Source organism: Gymnoscopelus microlampas (genome assembly GCF_963454915.1).
Source record: "Gymnoscopelus microlampas genome assembly, chromosome: 18".
NCBI lineage: Eukaryota > Metazoa > Chordata > Actinopteri > Myctophiformes > Myctophidae > Gymnoscopelus > Gymnoscopelus microlampas.
In genome coordinates, this window is record NC_139955.1 from 28,401,554 (window position 1) to 28,409,912 (window position 8,359).

The following is an 8,359-nucleotide window of genomic DNA, read 5'->3' on the forward strand; positions in this document are numbered from 1 at the left end:
GTAACAGGTATGCTTCTACTTAGCAGACTGGCAGATCATAATCAACAGGACACCTGCTGGGACTACCCAGAAACTCCTGCTCATGTGGACCGCATTACCGGCCCTCTAATTGGCTGGCTCCCCTGTGAGAGCTAAAATTGCTATACTGCGATTGGTGGAGCAATGTTTGGCTGCTCGGCCTCCAGGTGTGAACCTGTAAATCTGTGAAAGTGTGAGGTATGGTATGGATATGGTGTGTGTGTGTGTGTGTGTGTGTGTGTGTGTGTGTGTGTGTGTGTGTGTGTGTGTGTGTGTGCGTGCGTGCGTGCGTGCGTGCGTGCGTGCGTGCGTGCGTGCGTGCGTGCGTGCGTGCGTGCGTGCGTGGGTGTGAGTGCGCACACTCTCCTATAAAAGGTCTCACAAAATTTTGATTGAATATTTAAAAAAAGGAATTGAGAGCTGTTGTCTGTGAGCTCTTTATCTAATTTAGTTATTTGGAGGGGTGGAGGGGTGATTTCTTTGTCTATGCATTGTGGAAAATGCATATAGACATAGACATGGCATCATGTAGGAAACACAACCCTCATACATTAATACATGCACTGTACAGGCGCCGCCTGAAGGCAATAATACTGTGGGTTCATAAAATGCAAATTGTTGCTACATCATTTGTTTTCAGAGAGATTGTTCACCCGGGGATAAGGCCTGGGTCGCGTTCTCTGCAATTTAGCCACACTGCAGTGCAGCCTCCCACGATCCTTAGAGAAACATTCCCTTTGCCCCCTTGAACAATGCCAAAGCCTTCTGGTACATATTTTACAACCAGTTGGTGTCATGGGCACACAACAATGCCAGAAACACACTGCACAGGGGGAGAAAAAAAAACTAAATAAAATGCTTCTATGCACGCACACACGCACGCACACACGCACACACACACACACACACACACACACACACACACACACACACACACACACACACACACACACACACACACACACACACACACACACACACACACACACCGGGATGCATATACAGTACACTCATTACCTCTACACACACTCCCGCACACAATAAAAAGTCAGTAAAAGTGTTTTAGGATGCTCATGAGAGCAGAGTTTTAAAGCTCTCTTCCTGTTCTCACTCCTGGAGTTCCAACACTCAAATTCACAATTACTACTCTCTGCTGCAAGTGTGTTTGTTTGTGTGCGTCCAATTGTAGGCCTATGTCTGTGTGCATGTGCGTCTAAGTGTACTCGGATTTGTGTGCATGCATTTGTGTATTCACACGCACGCACACATGCGCACGTACACACACGCGCACGTACACGCGCGCGCACATACACACACACACACACACACACTTCTGCGCTCCCGTGCACTGTGGTCTATGTGCATTCAGTGAGTTTCTGCAATCTACAGCGCAATTAACAACCTCTGGTCTGTCGTAGCCGGCAGCCAAGGTGGAATGGTTCACGTTAGGAGGAGAAATGGTGTGAAGCGAAAGTTAAACACACACACACACACACACACACACACACACACACACACACACACACACACACACACACACACACACACACACACACACACACACACACACACACACACACACACATAATGTATTCTGTCTCCAGGAACAACAGAAGCCAAAAAATCTTGCAGGCCCCATTTCCACTGCGGCTTAAACCTTGAATTTAATGCAACACTTGTGGAACAATGTGTAGTTGTTTCTCCTCTTTCTTATTTCAAGTCCGGTTAACTTATTTTGACACTGGGAAAAGCTTGTAAAAGTATATGACTCTTGTCATCATTTGTTATGAATTCTTATATACTGTAGCCCAGTGGCCTAATGGGAATGATCTAAGGACTTTTCGAGGAAGTAGGAAATATTGCCTTTTGATTTTGCTTTCAGCAGGCAAGATTCACAAATAGGCTCATATCTGTATGGATTACAGTAGATCGTATAAGGCTAACTTAACAATGAAAATGGTAATGAGAAGTGTGCGTGCGTGCGTGCGTGCGCGTGTGTGTTCGTGCGTGTTCAAGTTCAAGGTGTTGTGCACACACAATACAGCTGGTGCTGTAGCTACATTAATGGGGCGAGGGTATGTGAGAGTTCAGACGTCTTATGGCCTAAGGACAGAAAATGTCCCTGACCCAGCAGCGGCTGGATCCGTACTCTATGTGCTCTGGTACCGTTTAGCAGATACAGAATGAACAGTCCATTGCTGGAGTGACTGGGATCCTTGATGATCCTATGGGCCTTCATTTTACTCTGGGTGTAGAGGTCCTGTATGGCTGGCAGCTCAGTGCGGGCGATGTGATGCACTGTTGTTATCACTTGAAACCCAGCAGATCGGCGATTTCTGGCGATTTGGAGTAGGCGGGAAAAACGATCCAACTACAGAGCCAACTCAGGTCCAGTTCACCAAATCTAGAGAGTTTAAGTGGTTAGCTATAAACTCAGTGGAGCCTTGCTGTTGTGGGTGAAGCCTCTTCCATGCCAGGCAGTGGTGCAGCCGGTCAGGATGCTTTCCATGACTTCAAACGTCTTCAGCCTGTGGAGGAAGAATGTCTGTCGTCTTGCAGTCTTGATGATGGTGGCCCCATGGTGTGTGACCAGCCCAGGGTCCTCACTGACGTGACCCACTCTCTCCACTGCAGTCCCAGTCATGTGAAAGGGGGGGCGTGTGCTCCCGGCAGCTTCCCGTAGTCCACAATCATCTCCTTTGTTTTGCCGACGTTAAGATGGAGGTTGACACCACAATGTCAGGGCTCTAACTTCCTCTCCGTCTGCCTCTGCTGTCTCATTATTGTCTGTGCCAATGACGGGTTGTCAGTAAACTTTATCATGGTGCTTGAGCTGCCTCTGTGTGTGTGTGTGTGTGTGTGTGTGTGTGTGTGTGTGTGTGTGTGTGTGTGTGTGCGTGTGCGTGGGCTCGCGCATGTCTGTTTCTGTGTCTGTTTTTGTGTGTGTGTGTGTGTGTGTGTGTGTGTGTGTGTGTGTGTGTGTGTGTGTGTGTGTGTGTGTGTGTGTGTGTGTGTGTGTGTGTGTGTGTGTGTGTGTGCGTGTGTGTGTGTTAGGCAAATAGACAACAGGCCTATAGTGTCAATCGGTCGTAAATCTGATTGCCTGGGGGAAGTAGATTTTTCGGAGCCTCCTGCCCTGGGTCTTGACTCTTTAATACCGTAGATGTATGATGCAATGCGGTAGCATCCTGATCTGAAACAGTCCGTGGCTTAGGTCTTCATCCTCAAAGCATGCATAGAATGTGTGCAGTTCTTCTGGGAGAGCTGCAAACACTTCCACCACGCTGCTGGATTTCCCTTGTAATCTGTGAGGGATTTCAGCACCGACAGTTCTCCAGTCCACACACGTCCCTGTGTCAGAGCCCCGGTATTGTGAATAAACCGTGTCCCTGTTATCTATTATCACATTGGAGATTTGGATGAGTATCAGCAATACAGGTGTGAGCTCCGGAACGCAATGGGCATTGCAGAGTTGTAAGTAGCGTGTGGGTCAGGGGAGGGCTCCATGAACACAGTAAGAACAAAGCATGTTAACCTCGCGTTACAATGGAGATTTAGAGATAATGTGTTGTTTGTGTGATATGAATTTGATGATTAAGGAACATGGGGATGAATTGAACTAAAGTTTTAAGAGGAAAAAAATAACTCCTTTCTTTTTCTTTTTCATTATTTTATGATTCCTTTTAGGATTATTCATGTGTTGATACTGTATGTAAATTCAAAGCATGCTTTATGTTTCCAAATCTTAGAGTATATTAGTATATTATGTCCAAAATGCACACTGTATGTGGGTGCTGGTAGGTCACATTTTAAAACACCCACACAGAAGTCAATAAGGATGACTTTTGAATCATAGTAGAACTCACCCAGCCAAATCTAGTCCTATGCAGCCATACACTACACAGCTTATTTATCTTTGCAGGTGAGTGAAAGAGAACGCAATCATGACTCTAACCCCAACTAATTTTATATGTCCTAAAACTACCTCCATTTGCGATTCAATCAACCTCTCTGTCTGGTTCTCTCTCTCTCTCTCTCTCTCGCTCACACACACACACACACACACACACACACACACACACACACACACACACACACACACACACACACACACACACACACACACACACACACACACACACACACACACACACACACACACACACACACACAGTTTACCCCCTCTCTCTCTCCCACCAGAAGCCCCTGATGGCAGAATTGAAAGGTTGTTTTGTGAAATTGCTATTTATTTATCTTGCCTATAGTGGCATCCCCTTTTTCTCCTCTCCGCTCTTTTCAGTTGATTTGTTTGGATTTATTTTGAACTCTGGTTTCAGGCGGCTCGGCCAACATAAACTCTGTTAGAGCTCTAAATTCCTGACTCGACTTCAGGCTTCCAAGCAGCGCTGCAGTGGATCAACACTGGATAAATACACCAGATAAGCTGCACCCCAGAGACACGCATAGTTGGAGGTGGGCAACCAAAAAAGAAAAGGGGGAGAAAAAAAAGGAGAACCTTACTGACAGTGTTATGAATGATGTACTTGGACCAGTGGTTTCCAAACATGAGGGCTGAGTGTACGCAGGTTTTCATCTCAACCTAACACTAAACCAGATATTATTCGACTAATTAGTTCACTCTCGGTTAAAGATCCCACCGGGTCTCCCAGTCACAAGAGACAAGATTTCTACCAGTGTGCTAACAACACCCGCTTGGACAGGGGAGATGTTGCACTTTGAGCTTCAGACAGTAACACTTGTCAGCCAGTAGGTGTCCTACCCAAACACAGGGTCTAGGGTCACTCCCAAATGGACCATTATGGGTCCAATTGGTTCCATTTTACACTCTTGGAGTTACAGACCTGAACTGTTCCTTTTGGTTCCTAACGATCAATCATTTAGCTGGGAATCCCCTGGAAAACCCACCAGGACCCCTGGGGGTCCCCGGACTTTGGTGTATTTATAATCTTTAAGCCAGGAACCCAGATTCGAGGCCAGGAATTCAGACTATTGTTTGTCCTACTGAGACAGGTTTGCCTAACCCCAGGGTAATCTATGACTCGAGGCTGGCCCAGTTCTGCCAGCAAGCCTAAACAGCCCAGAGCCCCTGGATCAGGGGCCGGGTAAACCTGTGGAGCCGCCTTGAGACCAATGAAAAGGATTAGAGAAAAAACAGCAACTAGAGCCTCTACTGGCCACTGATACTCTGTGTGTGTGTGTGTGTGTGTGTGTGTGTGTGTGTGTGTGTGTGTGTGTGTGTGTGTGTGTGTGTGCAGGTGTTTGCACATGTGTGTTTATGTACAGTACACGCGTCCATGTGAGGATGCATCTTTGAGTACTTGTGTAGTCATGATTCTGTGTGAGCGCACTGGCATGTGTCTGTGATGTGCACATCATTTGTGTTTTTTTGTATGTGAGACCGTGCAGGCATCTATGTATATTTGCACATGTCCGTGTGTGTCTGTGTGTGTGTGTGTGTGTGTGTGTGTGTGTGTGTGTGTGTGTGTGTGTGTGTGTGTGTGTGTGTGTCTGTGTTGATGTGTGTCTGTGTGTGTGTGTGTTGATGTATATCTAAGCCAGCCTTTAAATCCTTGAAAACATCTCCTGCCAGTGTTTGAACACACACAGCCTGATTATAGTTGCGTGCCGGAGTCGCGTACCGGAAACAGCAGATCTAGAAGCTCACAGCGTGTCACGCTGCGATGCGTTGTCAGTTTGTAGATCTGCTATTTTCGCTGCACAACACGGCGTGCAACAAAGTATAAAGCAGTCATGACAGTGAGCCATTGTTCCAGTGCTGGTTTGGTTGCACAGGGTAAAATCCACAAATGTTGGCTGAAAACTGAGGCTTTTTAAATGTTTTCAGTCCTCACATCCCAAATAAGAATATACGCCGATTCTGGGAGCCAAGATAATAACAGTAATTAATTATAAATAATACATTGAAGAGGAGAAAGTCATACACTTGTGAATTGTAATTGTTGGTCAACTAAGTTGGCTTATTTGGCTGAGCCATACAACCTGGTCTCAGAGTGTAGTTTTGATTATTACAATCTCTTATGCACCTACTGTATTTACTAAACTTTTCTGACATTTAAAGTTGACATTTATGATCCTGGCCAAAAGAAAAAGTCAGTGAGTGACCAGTAATTATGAAGTATTATGATACTTGACCTTATGAGTCAATATGGCTTTATAATGTGTTAATGTGTTTTCTCTTTATACTCCACAGTAATGGTGCTCTTCTTACTATACAGTATGGTCATGGTCAACATTTACAAACTCATATTTTAAGTAAAATAAATCATTTGCTTAGCAGCATCTGAGAATCTGTGTGTACTGTACTGTACTGTACTGTACTGTACTGTACTGTACTGTACTGTACCGTACCGTACCGTACCGTACCGTACTGTGTGTGTGTGTGTGTGTGTGTGTGTGTGTGTGTGTGTGTGTGTGTGTGTGTGTGTGTGCGTGCGCGCGCGTGCGTGCGTGCGTGCGTGCGTGCGTGCGTGCGTGCGTGCGTGCGTGCGTGCGTGCGTGCGTGCGTGTACTGTATGTATGAGACATACATTCTTACATGTCAAAGTGTTACTTGATACACTGCTCATATCATGATTAAAGGCCAACATCAGTGGTAGTCACCATGTAGTTAATTGGCATGAATTAGGCAGAGTGTGGTGGTCACTTCCTCATTAAGTGCTCAGGGAGTTCACAAAGGCTGATGTTACGCCATTTGCAGGAAGTGTTTTCAATCACATCCTAAGATTACGTGGAAGGTTTTAAGGCCTGGGAAGGATCAAATCTGTTTTTTTTTCTTCTTCTTTTTTCTACTCTCTCTTTTTTTCTTACTATTTCCTTACTTAATTTATCAATCTCTTTCTCTGTTCATCTCTATTTTGTACAGTCAGGGTATTTGCACACTTCTAATGCCTTTTAATACCTTTTTAATGCCTCTAAAAAGGAAATAAATAATACCGTTACTGCGGCAAAAGAACTGACAATTAAGGCTGAAGATATGGACAAAATGTCATATTTCGACAATGATGACAAATATCGATACGATAAAATGGGTTCACACTTGTTATTTGATATTGTAAGTGTAGCAACAGTGAAAACTAAACATTCTTAAATAAATTGCATATTATATATCTAATTTCGAAAACGCTGACGTCTTATTTTGAAGGCCGCCCACAAGTCAAAACATGCTTACTTTCGTTTGACTTGGCACAGGGCCATTCGTGCTGACTTGACTAATGCTAAGCTAAGTAAAGTCACTGCAAATCACCTATCATTCATTCATTCAATAAACGGCCGTCAGTCCGACGAACCAACGTAAACAAACTTTTCATATGGATTATGGAAGGCTTTGGTTAACTGCTTGCTGCATTAGGGACTTTACAGATGGAGAGGGAGCAGGTCTAGTTATATGGGGGGCAGCCAGGTAGGAATGAGCAATCTGATACAAGTGCCATGCCATGAGTTGAACTGTCTTTCAACAATGTGCAACATGCAGAGAAACAGAGGGGTGACTTTCATTTGCCACTGTCTCTGTCTAAAACAGTGGCAGATGAGTTATTGGCTGGCTTTAGCAGTAGGCTAGATACTTGTTGCGACCCATAAGACAATAACAGATAGTTGCTGCCCTAGTAGAACCTCTGGATGGTTCTGCACCACGCATCGTCCACCACACAGTCATGGACATTTCGACATTCTCACTTCCAGTAATCTTGACGTCTTGGAATAATGTTTTGATTGCTCAACATCTTCTGGATCAGATTGATTCTTTGGTTAACAGATGCAGGGCAGATGCATTCTGGGGTAGATGCAGAGTGTGTGTGTGCGTGTGTGCGTGTGTGCGTGTGTGTGCGTGCCTGCGTGCACGTGTGGGAGTAGGTGTGTGTGCGCGTGTGTGTGTGTGTGTGTGTGTGTGTGTGTGTGTGTGTGTGTGTGTGCGTGTGCGTGTGGGTGTGCGTGTGCATGCGTGCATGCGTGTCTGCATGTGTGTGTGTTGGATTGTAAGATGTCAACAGGGGATGGGTTTCAATGGGAAACCAACCAGTCAAAAGAGATCAAGAGACCGATTTTGCATAATTCTACTACGCTCTGGCTGCTGCAGTGTGATCTGTTGCGTGAGGACTCAGCATGCTGGCTGACATCTCCTCTCTCTCACACACACAGGCACGCGCGCACATGTGTGTGCGTGCGTGTCTGAAACTGAAATAAAGCCATTACCTTTATGACCTGACACAGGTGCATGGAGTAAAAGAGCTTCTCCAGACGTTGTATTCTTAACCTACGCATAAGCACAGGAATGTCTTTAACTTGCGCTCTCACTCACTCC